We start from the raw sequence: 13,813 nt of genomic DNA on the forward strand, positions 1-13,813 counted from the left end.
TGACGTCATCATTAAGAGGACGAGGATCTTAGCTCATTTGAGCTTGTTATTTAATGAGCCCACACTCTAAACCGAAATATTTCCATCTATCAGATAATTTGTCCATGGGATGGAAGGAAACTGCGGAATGTACTTTTACCTTTCACCTCAAACGAATCCCCTCTCCGGCATGATCACCTGCACACAGTTAACAGGTGTACATCCAAGGAGCTCACACATGCACTCTGTTGCACCAAACGTGTTCAGTTATCGCAGTTGCATAAAACAATCATCTCCGACCAGTTGTCTGTTAGAACGCAATGACGCCCCCACCCCATGAGCACGACCTGGCTACCGAGGAGATGAGCTGTAAACGAATGTCCTGATGTAGGAAAACGTGACATGTGCATTGACAGCTGCAATGCGCCTGTCAATGGCGCTCGGAAAGGCGCCTGTTGAAGAAGGACGGCTTTTATCTTCCATTTTCGACCTTTCGCTTTGGAACCGAGAGGAGCTTAATGGAGACCCGTCCTCTAAACAACACAAGGCGCTGCTGAAATAGTATTGTGAAGGTAGGTGCGCTGGAATCCTGGGGTGGAATGCTTTTGGGGCATTTACGGGCCGCTCTCCCTTAAATGGCGTCAATCTGCACGGAGCACGGCGATGGCGTTACAAACACAAAAGATGTACGTGCGTTATTCTGGTTTGTTTTTTTTTGCCATTCAGTGCCTGAGAGCTTGCACATTGCTTGCAATCTCAACTTCAAGGCTGAAGTGATTTTGAGAAGGGTGAGGGTGGAGGACCTTCTCTCTCGCCTCGACTTTCGTCGTTACGAGGCGTGCCGACATATCCGGCACTTCGCTGACGTATTTAATCAAAGGAAAGCGTGCTGCACTTCACAAACATATTGCATGTCTATCTGTGAAGCTCAACAAGGATGTTAAATGAGGGGAAACACGCAAAAAATGGATCTTTTATAACGCACAGCTGTTGCCATGGAGACTGCAGTTGTTGTTTATCTGCTCCTTCCATGTACTTTAGATATATTTTTAAACGATAAAGCTGCTTTAATATTCGAATGTCCTTCTTTCCATCAATTCTTCCTTCAAAAATGAAAAAGAAGAACCTTTCTAACCCACGTGCTTAATTCTAAGGAGTAGTTCAAAAGGGTAATTCTTAAGGGAGATTCTAAAGGGTGAGTCTTAAGGGAGATTCTAAAGGGTGAGTCTTAAGGGAGATTCTAAAGGGTGATTCTTAAGGGAGATTCTAAAGGGTGAGTCTTAAGGGAGATTCTAAAGGGTGATTCTTAAGGGTGATTCTAAAGGGTGATTCTTAAGGGTGATTCTTAAGGGTAATTCTTAAGGGTGATTCTTAAGGGTGATTCTTAAGGGTAATTCTTAAGGGTGATTCTTAAGGGTAATTCTTAAGGGTGATTCTTAAGGGTGATTCTCAAGGGTAATTCTTAAGGGTGATTCTTAAGGGTAATTCTTAAGGGTGATTCTCAAGGGTAATTCTTAAGGGTGATTCTTAAGGGTGATTCTTAAGGGTGATTCTTAAGGGTGATTCTTAAGGGTGATTCTCAAGGGTAATTCTTAAGGGTGATTCTTAAGGGTAATTCTTAAGGGTGATTCTTAAGGGTGATTCTCAAGGGTAATTCTTAAGGGTGATTCTTAAGGGTAATTCTTAAGGGTAATTCTCAAGGGTGATTCTTAAGGGTGATTCTCAAGAGTAATTCTTCAGGGTGATTTTTAAGGGTAATTCTAAAGGGTGATTCTAAAGGGTAATTCTTCAGGGTGATTCTTAAGGGTAATTCTAAAGGGTGATTCTAAAGGGTAATTCTTAAGGGTAATTCTTAAGGGTAATTCTAAAGGGTGATTCTCAAGGGTAATTCTTAAGGGTAATTGTAAAGGATGATTCTCAAGGGTAATTGTAAAGGGTGATTCTAAAGGGTAATTCTGAAGGGTTATTCCAGAGTGTTCTAAAGAGTAATTCCAAAGTGTTCCAAAGGGTAATTCTAAAGGATTATTCCAGAGTGGTCTATGGGGTAATTTTCTGTGTTCTGAAGGGTTATTCTAAAGGGCGATTCCAAAGGGTAATTCTGAAGTGTTCTAAAGGGATATTCAAGAGTGTTCTAAAGGTAATTCCAAAGGGTTGTTCTAGAGTGTTCTTAAGGTAATTCTAAAGGGTAATTCTAAAAGGTAATTTTGAAGGTTAATTCTAAAGGGTAGTTCCAAAGGGTAGTTCTAAAGGGTAATTCTAAAGGGTAGTTCTAAAGGGTAATTTAATTGTAAAAGGAAACTCCAAAGGTAATTGTTATGGGTGGGAATTTGAGGAATCATTCCCAAAACTTCTCCTCAAACCGAGGATGGTTATTACCATGTATGTGAGCATTGCAGCATGTGAGAGGAGAAGCTTATCCAAACTGAAACTGATAAAAACCAACCTCTATCCACAATGAGCCATTCAAGGCTCAGAAATCTAACCATCCTCTCCATTGAGCATGCATTAGTTGAGCAATTGACTTTGAAGCTGTGACAAGTCTGAAGACGACGATGGTTCACGAGGGGTATTTGACGATGAAGATTGTTTCAGAAGTCAAGGATGAGACAATGTGATAATGTTTGACCAAGTCATAAAAATGATCAACATGATGTGGTACGAGTGACAGGTTATTAGCTGCAAAATGTCGAAAACCCGGTTTCGTTCAACAACTTTAAAAATTTGACCTTTGCGTAACCTTTAAAGGTCACAAAACAATGTTGGGGACATTAAAATAAGGAAACAGGATACGTGCTATAGCTTAATGGAGTTAGTTCGTCGAAGAAGGTCGAAAACCCGGTTCGATTCCCACAACTTTGAAAATTTGACCTTTGTGAAATTTAAAAGTCAAAGGTCAAGGATTATGACCTTTGGTGCAAAATTTCCTCTGGAACATTGCAGGAACAATATAATGTATTATAGGCTATATGGCATTTCACACTCCTCGGATTATCCATACTTTGATGAAATCAGCGTAAAAACAAACTTGAAGGGGGCGCCATGGGCAAGGTGTTCGAGATAGAGAAAAATGGTTTCAAGACTTTAGGTGGGGAATGACCTCAAGATTATGCATAAAAAATATTGTCATCCTAGCTCTCAAAGTTTGGGCGGTCGTATGATTTTTATGTCGAAATTCGAAATTTTCTAAGTTCGTGACCTTGTGACCTTGACCTTGGGACGAAAATGAAAAATTGAGCTCCGTGGAGCTATGCAGGTGCCATTGAGCTAACCAAATACCGAAAACCCTGCCAGATTCGACAAACCCCTCGGAGAAGAAAAAATTTTACGTCAAAATTCGCAATTTTCTAAGTTCATGACCTTGTGACAATGACCTTGTGACGAAAATGAAAAATCGAGCTCCGTGGGGCTATGCAGGTGCCATTGGGCTAACCAAATACCAAAACCCCTGCCTGATTCGACAAACCCCCTGGGAGAAGATGCAAATTGAAATCGGGTACCCCCTAAAAACGCATGTTTTTTTAGCGTGGTTCCACCCATAATGGGCGCACCACGCCCATTTTCAGGAAAACATAACTAGATCATGATATAAACCTCCCACCAAAATTTTATCAGGATCGGATCAAAACCCACGGAGCTATGCTCAGGACAGACAGACAGACAGACAGACAGACAGACAGACACACAACAATAATATAATGAATATAGTGGTCACTTATTTTTTTCGTGAAAATATTTTTTCGTGAACCAATAGATGTGTTTTCCTCACTGAAGGCTCGGAAGATATGTACCACAAAGTCACACAAACAACTGAGCGCTTAGTCGGCCGATAATTTAGAAAGGTGGAAAATAAATGTGTAAATGTTAACTTGCAAATGTACTGCACTTCATTATCTTGCCAAAACGAAGTTTTTGCAAGATATGTTAGTCAGCTTGTATGTTTTTTTATTTTTATTTTTTGTTTGTTACTTACGAAACCTAAAGATTTCTAAATCTTTCAATTTTTATCAATATCTAAATTTTTATCATTATCTAAATCTAAATATCTAAATCAATGATTTTCTAAATCATTAAAATCTAAAGATTTCGTAAGTATATTGATGACTTCCGTTTCTGTTTGTTTATTTGTTTGTTTGTTAGTTTGTTTGTTTGTTTGTTTGTTTGTTTGTAGGCACGATAACTCGAGAACGGAAGAAGCTGCCAATGTCAAATTACACCACGTGATTCAGGAGGGTGATGGCTAGTGCTGATTAGATTTTGGTCAAAATCGGTCAAAATCGGTCAAAGGTCAAGGTCACAGTGAGGTCAAATATTCAATTTTTGATGGTTTGGCACAGATAACTCGAGAACGGAAGAAGCTACCAATGTCAAATTACACCACGTGATTCAGGAGGGTGATGGCTAGTGCTGATTAGATTTTGGTCAAGGTCACAGTGAGGTCAAACATTCGATTTTTGATGGTTTGGTACAGAATCATCGTAGAAACTTCTGGTTTGCGTCGCTACCTTCTCCAGAGACAGCTTTTATTAGACAAGGTCAGAGGTCAAGTTGACGATTTCGTAAGTACTAGTCCATGACTGCTTGTTAGTTTGTTTGTTTGTATGTTCGTTACTTACGAAATCTAATGATTTCGTAAGTATATTGATGACTTCCGTTTCTGTTTGTTTGTTTGTTTGTTTGATTGTAGGCACGATAACTCGAGAACGGAAGAAGCTACCAATGTCAAATTACACCACGTGATTCAGGAGGGTGATGGCTAGTGCTGATTAGAGTTTGGTCAAAATCGGTCAAAGGTCAAGGTCACAGTGAGGTCAAATATTCGATTTTTGATGGTTTGGTACAGATAACTCGAGAACGGAAGAAGCTACCAATGTCAAATTACACCACGTGATTCAGAAGGGTGATGGTTAGTGCTGATTAGATTTTGGTCAAAATCGGTCAACGGTCAAGGTCACAGTGAGGTCAAACATTCGATTTTTGATGGTTTGGTACAGAATCATCGTAGAAACTTCTGGTTTGCGTCGCTACGTTCTAGAGAGACAGCTTTTATTAGACAAGGTCAGAGGTCAAGTTGACGATTTCGTAAGTACCAGTCCATGACTGCTTGTTATCTTGCCAAAACAAAGTTTTTGCAAGATATATAAGTCAGCTTGTATGTTTTTTTATTTTTTTTTTATTTTGTTTGTTTGTCTGTAATCACGTATAAAAAATTCTGCAGAGCACAGTTATCATTGGAAATTTTTGTAACTTCGCATATCAGAGGCCTATAGAGGTCCCTTTCAGTGCACAAAATTTTGAATGTCAAGGTCAAAGGTCAAGGTCACTTTGTCGCAAATCAGGGGAGTCGACGAAACCCTTATTTTCGAGTAATTTTGATCGGATCGTCTTCAAACTTCATGGGAATATAGTTCATGGTCTGGCGCTCAGCTGATTAATTTTTGGTGGCGATTGGCCTTGACCTTCATGGTTAGCGCCTGAGGTCAAACATATTTGACCCCAAGGTCAAATTTTCAAGTTTTAGGAACCATACCGTGTCATACCTCAAATTGAACACCTCGATGAGTGCTTTCTAGATATGTCAAGCTTGAGACATTATGACGTCATTTGGTGACGTTATGAGGCAAACGCATATTTTTCATGCTTACTCTGTAGAACGATTCTCATCGGAATCTCTCGTAGGTAGATATTCCTCAAGGAGTCGCTCCTGGTGGATAGCAGCTCTGTTCACCTCAGTGTGACCTTAAAGAAGTCACACATGGTCACCTTTTGGCAAGATATGGGTCACCCTGCGGGTGACATTAGTTTATTTGATTTTAATTCACATCCCATCCCAGGATTTAGATAGTAAATGGGGGAGGGTTGTCTTCATTGAGCGTTATGTAAGAAAAAATTTTATGGGGGGGGGGTGTCTGTTGAAGCGTTATGGAACATTACAGTGTGGTGAGGGGGTCAGATTTGGGCAAAAAATGTGTTACGTAATTTTTGAATGGCCTCTGACGGGTTTCTGTGAAGTTGGTGAAACGTGATAGGGGAGCAGAAAACTTTACATATTCCGCTGTTTTGACATGGGAATGCCCGTTTGTTTTTATGAGCAGCAGGAGGGAGAGAGTAAAGATGGGATAACTTTGTAAGGGAGATGGGGGGAGGGGATTTAGGACTTTAGGTGGGAGTGGGGGGATGGACAGGTTTGAAAGCTTGAGTGCAGGGAGGGGATCGATGCCTTAGGGTTGGGGGGGGAGGGTGAGGACTTGGGGTTTGAGGGAGGGGAGGGGAAGCAAAGATTGGGCAGCGTTAGTAATTTCGTATGTATATCGTCATGCATCGCACACTTTCTCTCGCCCTGAACATTTGTGCCCACTATGACTGCATGCCTGGGGGAGCATGCGTCTTCAAATAACAGGCATTAAAATGCAAAAGTTGTTTGTTGCTGTCAAACTATGCACCATGGTCACAGAGATTAAACATAATTTCAACATTTCGTAGTTTTCTCCATTTCTGCTGATGATCTATCTGCTTGGCACACAGAAGCAAGACGTATATTACTGTGGCATCCAGTGGGTTAGCCCCGACCTGGACGAATAGCCAAATGATTTTCCTTGGAGGCGTACAGTCGAGATTCTCGGAGATAATGGCGCATGCGGGAAGGAAAGGGCAGCAAGGACGGAGCAGATGGAAGCACAACACATGGGGGTTTATCTCGAATCCACGACAAATAGACAACACAAGCAACTTAAATAAATATGGAGGGTTTAAAGAAAATAAATCAAATATTTACAATTCAAAGGATAATAATAAAAATGGAATGTGAGGTAAAATTAAATCTAATTTTGAGGTACCTCCACAGACTTTGACACAGAATAGGGGACAGATAAAACAAAGAAAAATCCCTCCTTTATCCTGGCAATTGTCTGTGCGCCCAGGGATGAGTTTCGGAAGCTTGAAGGTCACTAAACCACTTCGTCACTGCATGGGAAAATGGTGCCCAGTCGCTCTCTGGGCAGGCAATGTACAGGAGGCAATTCAGGTGGCGATGCTCAACACCAGAGCTCAGAAACTGCCGTGCAACTTCTTTTGTTGATAGTCCTCGCCAACGCCACTGCTCTGAAAAATGGTGCAATCTCTTCCCCCAATGGTACAACATGAGGCTTCGGTGCTGGTCCCGTATGACCCAGCCAAAGGTCAATGGCCAGCGTCTTGCTCCACCATGCGATGCAATTTGCCTCAGCGTGAACAAAAGAATTGTGCAGTCTTCTTCACCGCGTCGAAGGAAAGCCAGCCATAATGCCCTTCTCTTCCTCCTGCTATCTCCTGCCTCTCTCGCTTCTGTCCCGTCCTCCTTCGTGTCCCGCTCCAAACCTAACTCTCTGCCTTATGTCGCACCATGCAAGACTCTCTGACCGTGATCCTCACTCCCTCATCCTCTCTCTGACGTCACGCCAATCAATCATCCACAAAGGGTGAGTGGTTTGCTAGTTGCAATTGATGGTGAATGCCAATAATTTGACCACATGACCCAGTGTCCTCCGTCTGACAACCATTTTACTAGGTACACGTGATCACCTTTTCAGGGAATCGCACCCTCAATGCGTACTTTCTTAACTTACCATATCAGGTGCAACCAAGTGGACTTGCCAAGTACACATCGGCGAATAAGCAGATTTTAGGGTATAATGTCCTGGCTATGCGAAGGTGCGGACCATGCGAGACCAATGGAGGAAAAGACAAAAACGTGCTGGGTGTCATTTATAATTGGCATATTTATTCTCACAAAGTAAGGAACGTTATGTGGCACAGAATGGGATTTATTAACAAATGTACAGCAGGGGAAAGCAAGGAATTCATGGGTGTGACAAAAGACATGCAATAATCACAAAAGTAGATGACAATGCAGAATTACCCCGAATAAACTTATACTATCTTAAATTACGTGAGGATAGGCACCATCACTCACACACACACACACACACACACACACACACACACACACACACACACACACACACACACACACACACACACGGAAAATTAGAGATAGCCCAGAGAGATAAGAGGCAGTTGCGGATTAGCAACCTCTTAATACCTGGTGCGATCGGCAAACCGGTATGACCTAAATGCTTTGGAAGGGGGAAGGAGGGAAGAAAACTGAAGGTGTCTGGAGTGTGGGAGTGAGAGGTGCGAATGTAATGCAGCATGGTGTTTGAGGAAAGTGTGAGATGCGAGTCGGTAAGGTTCGCTCTGAAAGAATGGTGGTTTCGCTCTGAGAAGAACTGTTCTTCGGAACTTGCCTGTGCCGATTGCTCTTGTGTGTCCTCAGTAGATGAGAGATAGATGGTAGAGAAAGATGCATAAGAGAAAGATCCCAACGGAGTGGTGTAAGAATCTGTAAGTGTAACTGTTGGCTGCTGGATGCAGCCGAACTGAGTGTTGATGAAATGGGAATGTTCTCGGCCCATAGTAGGAGTAGTAGTCACTCGCTTTGTTCCTATTCCATGCTCAGCCACGCTGCCTCGTGACGTTTTTAGCTGTGCTGGAGGGCTCTTGTCTGACCACCTCTGCTGACATCTCCCATGTCCGGCGACGTCTGGCTACACTGAAATATGGCTTAATCTGAACTGAGTTGCTCCTTTTTATGGGCTCCAAGTGAGGGAGTAACTCAGAATCGGATCAAACGAGGCTGTTAGTGATTTCAAGCTTCCCTATTGGCACACGGTGGCCATCCCGTGCCATAGCCATGCCCTGCCAGGCCTCAAAATCGAAAATGGCCCCATTCGCTCCGTGATTTTGCCACACATCGGAGCTCTGATATTAACATGGGGCCAGGGTTTTTGAAGGCGCTCTATGGCCCGAACGTACGCTGGCTTCCATTCAAGCATGGTAATTTAGGGAAATCCAAGTGCTACTCTGTACGTCCTCGAACAAACTCCAGCGCACGTTCGCGCTTTGAGTTATGCCCCGAAACAACCTGACTCCCGGTCCCTCAATGTCCAAAGAATAGATGGCAGTTGCGACAGTTGTAGAGAAGTGAGAGAAATGTGGTGGCATTGGTAGAAGTGATTGTAAATGTGGCATTCTGGCGAAGAGGGAGAAGTTGTTCGTAACTGCGGTGTTTGTCGTGAAGACGTGAACGTAAGTTGTTGTGGGCATTTTTAGGAGACGTGTGGAGTGGTTGTAGTGAGCGTTGTAACGTTGTGGTGAGTAGAATGAAGGTCTGAGGTGAGCTGGAAGTTGGATTTTGGCGCGCAGTTTAGAATGAAAATGGCACGCGTATGCGAATGAACTCACTGTGCTTCCTTGCTTGGTTCCTTCCATCGTTATTGTTCTGGATGTGTTTTTGTTCTGGTCGTTTGAACCTGGTGTTGGCTTAGTGGTTAGGGTGGTGGCTTGGGAACCCAGCGTCCTGAGTTCAAATCCCGCTCAGCTGTTGAAATACCAGGTGGGGGTTAACTTGACCTGTCATCCTTCCGAGGTCGGCAAAATGAGTGCCAGCATGCTGGTAAACTGTGTCGGAGTGGCGACCCGTCCACGATTGTGCCCAATAGCCAAGGAAACTGCTTAAGCAGCACCAACCCTCTGCACAGAGTATGGTCCCAATCTCCTCCTCCTATTAGGCCAGGGCATGGATGTTAAATTGTGTAAGTCATGCCAATCACTTGACCAGAAGTGTGTCAAAATGGCTGACTTCATCATGTTTTGGTAAAAATCGCATTAATTCCTCTAAAAATCTTCTTCTCCAGACCTACCAGTCAGAATGCCACCAAATCTTGGTTACAACTTTAGCACAGGGTCTGATGTTAAATTGTGGATGCCATGCCAATTACATGACCGGAAGTGTGTCAAAATCGCCGACTTAGTCAATTTTGGGGAAAATCGTGTAAATTCCTTCGAAAAATCTTCTTCTCCAGACCCACCAGTCAGAATGCTACCAAATCTTGGTTACAACTTTAGCACAGGGTCTGATGATAAATTGTGGATGCCATGCCAATCACATGACCAGAAGTGTGTCAAAATGTCGGTCATGCAAATTCCTTCCAAAATTTTCTTTTCCAGACCCACCAATCAGAATACCACAAAATTTGGGTTACAACATTAAGCCAGCATCTGCATATTAAATTGTGCAAGTCATGCCAATCACATGACCGAAAGTGTGTCAAAATGGCCGACTTTGTCAATTTTGGGGAAAATCGTGTAAATTCCTTTGAAAAATCTTCTTCTCCAGACCCACCAGTCAGAAGGCTGCCAAATTTGGGCTAAAACATTAGGACAGGGTCGGGATGTTAAATTGCAGAGGACATGCCGATCACATGAATGGAAGTGTGTCAAAATGGCGGACTTCATAGATGTTTGGGAAAATTGTGTAAATTCCATCAAAAACCTTACTCTCCAGACCCACCAGTCAGACCCACCTGGCCTAATGTTTTCACCCAAATTTGGTAGCATTCTGACTGGTGGGTCTGGAAAAGAATTTTTTGAAGAAATTTATGTCAGCCATTTTGACCTACATAAAGTCATATGACCAGAATTAAGTTTGCAATTCCTGTTACCAATCAGGAGAGGAACGTTGCTGCCAAATTTCAGCTGGATCGGCCAAGCTGTTTGGCCAAAGAAGTCAAAAAAGGAGATGGACGGTGTGCGGTGACAATACCTTATCTGGAATGTAAATTCCAAATAAGCTAAAAAATCATTGTCCAACAATGAGAACAAAGATCGCAAGTGCAGACATTTAGCCACTCTTTCTGTCATCCTTCTGTATCCAATATCCATAATATTTAAGTTGTTCAGTCTCAGCATGTGTGCGTGTGTGCATCCGTCCGTCCATCAACAATTGTCCTATAGCAGATACCACTACGGCAGCGTGCGCGCAGCTTAGCAATACACACATACATGTACACACAGCATATAACGTGCTGCACATCCATGCATGAGGAGAGTTTGTTTCCTGGCATGGCCCGTACCTAATATGTACCCCAGACAGTTTGGTTAAAAAGAAGGAAGAGAGGAGGAGGAAGTAATCGTGCAATAATTTTTTTTTGAAATTTTGATCTTCCTCTTGGTGTGTTGTTGTATATTATTTGGAATTCAGCATCTAAAAAGGCTGTGATGAATATCCCATAAACACTCTCCCCCTCCTCACTCCCTGAGTGTACAGCTAGGCTGGTATCGACACCACCTAATTTATATTTTTCCCCAGTAACAGGTCTTACATTTTAGTGGCATCTGAAATGAAGCAAACCAATGTGACTGTGCCAAAATTAATTCACACTAGGGCAAAGTGGGACCACCAACGGTTCACTTTTGCCCCATTTCAAAACAATGAATGAAGACATTGGTAGATCAATGGTGGCAGTCATACCAATCTTTAGGCCATACTTGATTTGTGGTATCAATATCCCACCGAACAAATTGCTCCTGCAGCGACAAACTATGAAATTTTTGCATTTACTTTCAGTCATGGACCTTTCAAAATCCACTATTTAACATTTCTATAGGACACAAACAAATACTGAAAGTAGGTTCCAACAGCAGAAGAGAACTATGGGTAACAGAGTTATAACTCCTTTGAAGCAGAATATGTTGGCAGTTGAAGAAGGACGGCTTTTATCTTCCATTTTCGACCTTTTGCTTTTAAACCGAGAGGTGCTTGATGGAGACTTGTCCTCTAAACACCACAAGGCTCAGTGGCTCAGAGGCAAGTGTGCATCTCTCCAGGACATTCTTCCAGCCCATTATACATTATTGATAAACATCAATTATAAGGCTTTTCATGACAACACTATGGCAAACCTCTATCGAAGCCAAATTTTCTGGAACCATATTCTACCGAGATCAAAATATCTATCGAGACCAAATTTGCCAAAATAAATGGAGATATTTTACTTTTAAAATCAAATTGCCGTTACAGTTAACGGCAGCAAAACAAAAAGAATCCGAGTGCAATGCCACTCAGGATGCACAGCTGATTGGGCCACAATTTCAGAGCACCCCAGCTCTAGATCAACCCCTTCCTGCTCTACAGTAGCATACAGAACTCAGTTAATCTTCAATTTCCGACACTGGGCATGCTGGTCCATCTTGTGATCTCTCCTATTGATCTCCTCTTCTTTCCCATCTTCCACTTTTTATCAATGTTCATTTCCAAGCAACATCAATGCAGGAGGACATCATTATGCCCATAAAAGTCAAAGCCCATCAAGAAGTACCATTTTAAAATCCTTGGTATGACTCAGCTGGGGTTTGAACCACCAACCTCCCAGAGTTTGAACCACCAACCTCCCAGACTCAAAACAGACACTCTAACCATTACACCACCAAAGCTGATTATTCCACTTTCATCCAGCCAAGCCAATAAGCTGTCTGAACCAACACCATTTTCATGTCTAATATGTGGTATGCGATCTGGTCAATCAGATTTACTGCTTCGGCAGCTTGCTGCACGCTCGCTGTCATCGGTGTCATCATTCTGTTTCACTGTCCTCAGTCCTGACACCATCATTGTGTTACTCTTGAAACTTCCCGAGGATGTCCAAAAGATTTTGACGAATTTGTCCAAAAGAACAAAAAAAAGTCCATGAGCGTCAGCTGAGGCTGTATGGTTGATCAGCATCTCAAGCATGTATGGTTGATCAGCAGCAGGTTGATCAGCATCTCAAGGAGATGGGGATGAGCCAGGCATCTGCCAGGGCGATGGCCAGACGGAGGCCCCTGGAGTACCGGTGGAAAGTGGACACAGGGACGCGCTGCTCCGGCGCATGCTCCCATACCTGACCTGATCTGAGCTGACCTGACCTGATCTGACCTTACATTACCGAGTTACCCTCCCGAGGTTTAAATTTCACCATCATTTCCATTCTTTCACACCTTCTTTTCTCAATTGTGGAACTGTCATGTCTGTCATGTCCAGCTCTTGCCTATTGAATTGCGAGTCTAATGGTGACCCACTACCTCATGGTCTCTCTCATTTCTACCTCTGAGCTTGATAACACCTGCTGAGACCTTGTTTCTACTGTTCACTCGCAATTCCTCCTCTTTAGCTGTGATGCAACAGTATCCTCTTGTCCCAGTGTTTTACCTTCTTCCCATTTTGTGTCTGTTGACCACTTACCCCCACGTTACAAATATCATCTGCTGGGGAAATTCCATGAACTTCCATGAGCTTCGAACCCAGTGTAAACAAAAATAACATATGCAACAAATTTGATTCTTACCAGTCCAACTGTCCAATTAAAAAAATGAATCACCATCAGTTTCTTTGACACTAATCAAAGCAAGTATCACACCTAATTCAGATTGTATGACGTCAGGGGTGTATTCATTGTCAATTAGAGAGAGAAATCAGTGTTTTTCAGAATAAAAACTTGTTGGATTCCGAGAAGGTTGTTGGAGGATTTTCTATTTCAAACATGGAAAAGACCACTTTGGAACAAGCTTACAACAGTACTATAAAATGCCTATTTCAAGTTTGGCCAACAATGACATCATCATGCTGAACATGCACACTTTTTGAGACCCGAGTCAAGATTTTCCACGCATATCCTTGGAAGTCATTTGTTCACATAAGAAAAACAGACGTCATATTCCATCGATGAAACCACTCTGACCCTGTAAGTCAACAAATGCCTGCTCTTTATGCTTCTCCACGACCACTACAACTGCTTATATACTTGTCGGAGATCTGGGGTTGACGACTTTGCGGTTTGACGCCAGCGGGTTATTAACAGAAATCCCTCCTCAAGAGGACGTGCTGCATTGAGCCGCTTGACAGAGGCTGGGCTGTCAGCGATTTAAAAATGGATTAGGCCTTTGCAATAATTTCAAGATGTGTCTTTGGGGACGAGTCCCT

General features: G+C 42.7%; 1 protein-coding gene across 1 annotated transcript in view; it reads left to right on the top strand.

Annotated features, from left to right (window-relative positions):
- Positions 1–420: 420 nt before the first annotated feature.
- The window catches only part of RAD54L (RAD54 like), a 115,264-nt gene continuing 101,871 nt past the window's right edge, over positions 421–13,813 (top strand). Inside the window, exon 1 of the mRNA XM_085885341.1 lies at positions 421–551. The gene's annotated coding sequence lies outside the window, so the exon portion shown is untranslated. The remainder of the gene's footprint in view (positions 552–13,813) is intronic.

Source organism: Eptatretus burgeri, chromosome 6, assembly GCF_056783735.1.
Source record: "Eptatretus burgeri isolate ZD-2024b chromosome 6, Ebu_testis_v1, whole genome shotgun sequence".
Classification (NCBI taxonomy): domain Eukaryota; kingdom Metazoa; phylum Chordata; class Myxini; order Myxiniformes; family Myxinidae; genus Eptatretus; species Eptatretus burgeri.